Raw genomic sequence first — 2,793 nt, 5'->3', positions numbered from 1 at the left:
AAAGATGACCTGCCGTGGTTGCTGGGGGCCTAGTTATAAGTTTTCCACATCTGAATTTCAGTTAAAAACAAGCAACAGCAAGCAGGCACAACACACCTTCCCACCCAGCTCAGCCAGGCCCTCCTGTGTCCTGGAGACACTAACAAAACTCCATTCTCCCTGGTGGCTTCACGCTGCACAGAGACCACCCACCGGGACACGGAGGAGCAAGTGGAGGCCGAGGCTGTCCTGAGGGCCATGCCCGGCATGGCCAGCTCTGCCCTTGCCTCCAGGGGGCCTGGCCAGCCTCAGCCTCCTGGGGGCAGCCCAGCGTCTGTCCAAGGTGGGGGGAACCCAGGGGCTTCTGTGTCACCCAACCAGCTCCCCATTCCATACAACCAGCCCTGCAGATTTGTGTGTGGGGCTGGCCACAAACTGGGGTACTTACAACAGCATGGCACTGTCCCCCAGTTCCAGAGGCCCGAATCTGACAGCAAGGCAGTGGCAGGCCCATTCTTTCTCTCGGGTCTGGGGGCTTTGCCAGCAATACACACCTCCTCTGCCCGCTGGGACTCCAGCCAAGGAGGGTGAAGACTCACCTTAGTGAATAGCACCTTCAAAGACCCTATTTACAAATGGCTTCACATGCACAGGACCAGAGCCTCTGTGGGGGACACACCCCAACCCAGACCCTGACACCCTGGGGCAGAGGAGGGTGCAGTCTGGTACCTGGCCCAGGACCACCTATCTGTCTATCTCAGAGACCTTCCTGCCAGAGCATGGCACGGGAAAAATCCCAGGCTCTGGACCAGAGGCAGGAGCTGGGGCCATAGGCCCTTGGAAAGTTCATTTAGCCTCTCCATGCCTCAGTTTCCCCATCTGAAAAACATCCCCCACTTTTCCCACTTTCCCCTGCAGGTCCTTGCAAGGTCCCTGCCTGCTACCAAGCCACTAGTGCCTGGGGTCCTACAGGGCAGTCCGGTGCCACCTTGCCCCAAACAGAGGGGTCCACTGCCCCAGAACCCCTGAGGGCACCCTTTCTGTGTTCACAAACCCCTGTCTAAGGACACATTCTAGAACGCCGCAGGGGGCTGGCTTCCGTTCCCTCGGGGTGAGGGCCAAGCACGCTCTGCCCGTGCTCGGCTCAGAGCCCAGGCCCGGCGGAGGGCACGGGAGGAGCCAGGGCGGCTGCCCCCTCTCGGGCCGCGCACCCTGCCGATGGCCGGTGGCCCGCGGCGGCACCGAGATGCCTGAGGGCGCAGAAGATGCCCGCGCGGGTCCCAGCACACAGGTGCCTGGAGCGAACCCCAGAGTTTGCGCCGCGCATCGCCTTCCTGCCCAGGTCTCCGCGGGCGCCCCCCGCGCGCCGCATCTGGTTCGTGTGCGATCCGCTGGGCATCACGTGCGCAGCCAGCACGTGGTTGCTGGTCCTCTACGCCGCAGGCGCACTGCTCTTTGGCCTGCTCATTCCATCCCAGGACATGGCCTACGGCGTGGCCAATGGCACGCTCTTCAACCTGCTGGCCTTCCTGGGGCTGGCGTCGCACGCGCGGACCATGCTCACCGACCCCGGCTCGGTGCCCATGGGGGGCCAGTCTCCGCCAGACCTGGAGCGCGCAGCGTCCTGGTGCTCCCGCTGCCACAGTTCCAGGCCCGCGCGCGCCCACCACTGCCGCGTGTGCCGGCGCTGCGTACGCAAGATGGACCACCACTGCCCCTGGGTCAACAATTGCGTGGGCGAGGACAACCAGAAGTACTTCGTGCTCTTCACCTTGTACATCTCACTGGCATCGGGGCACGTGCTGCTGCTGCTGGCAGTCCCGGTCCTGCGCAGCTACGCGCGCGGCGAGTGGGACGTGCACAGCACCTTCTCGCCATGCATCTCCGTGCTGGCCCTCTTCTTGGTGGCCTTGAAGGGCCTCCTCTTCACCTCGGTGATGTTTGGAACTCAAATGCAAGCCATCTGCACCGACCGGACGAGAATTGAGCAGCTGCAGACGGACAGGGGTCGGTGGGAGAAAGGTGCCAGGTGGGTGAACTTGAAGGCCGTCTTTGGCCACCGCTTCTCCTTGGCCTGGATCAGCCCCTTCACGCGGTCCCAGCCTCAGAAAGTGAGTGAGCACCTCGATGTGGTCTGAGGGTCTCTTGCTGAGAATTCTCATTCAGCCAGGATAGTAGTGACTACCACCCGCAGCATTGCTTCCAGGAGTTTAGGGGGAAAAACACAACCTCAACAAACTAACAAGCGACCTTTTTCCCATGGCCCCCGAGACCAACACTTCCTATTCTCTTTGGTTCTGATCAGGAGAGGAGGTTTGCAGAAGCCAAGCTTTGCCTGTAGAAAATGCATGTGAGGTTTATGCAAGCCAAGCTTTGCCTCTAGAAAGTTCATGAGGCCAGACCTTTTCCTAAAAAGGAAGGTGAAATTTGCTTCTCCTTGAAAACTCTATCAGAACTTTCATATGGAAAAATGATAAAATCTGTTTGCTAATAAAGTGTCATCAATTAGTGCTGAGTCTTATTAAATGTTATCTGTATACATTGAAGTGATTATATGATCGTTCTCTGATTTGTTATTGTGGCGAATTATGTGGCTGAATTATCTGGTTTGGAGCCATCCTTCCATTCTTTATAAACCACCCCCATCATCGTGGATTGTTTTGCATTATCTGTTGGACTTGGTGAGCTGATATTTTATGTAAGATATTTGCATTTGTGTTCATCAATGAAATGGGCCTACAGATTCTTCTCTTTGCCTGGCCTCATCTGTTTGTATTTTGCTCCAGATCACTCTCACCACACGAAATGAGTAGG

The 2,793-nt window shown here is 57.7% G+C and overlaps 1 pseudogene; it reads left to right on the top strand.

The window, feature by feature from the left end:
• The first annotated feature begins 1,080 nt into the window (after positions 1–1,080).
• LOC143689629 (palmitoyltransferase ZDHHC3 pseudogene) lies at positions 1,081–2,525 on the top strand (annotated as a pseudogene).
• Positions 2,526–2,793: the final 268 nt, after the last annotated feature.

Source organism: Tamandua tetradactyla, chromosome 7 (genome assembly GCF_023851605.1).
Source record: "Tamandua tetradactyla isolate mTamTet1 chromosome 7, mTamTet1.pri, whole genome shotgun sequence".
Lineage (NCBI taxonomy): Eukaryota > Metazoa > Chordata > Mammalia > Pilosa > Myrmecophagidae > Tamandua > Tamandua tetradactyla.
The sequence above is the reverse complement of the archived record's forward strand: the minus strand, read 5'-3'. Positions and strand labels throughout refer to the sequence as shown.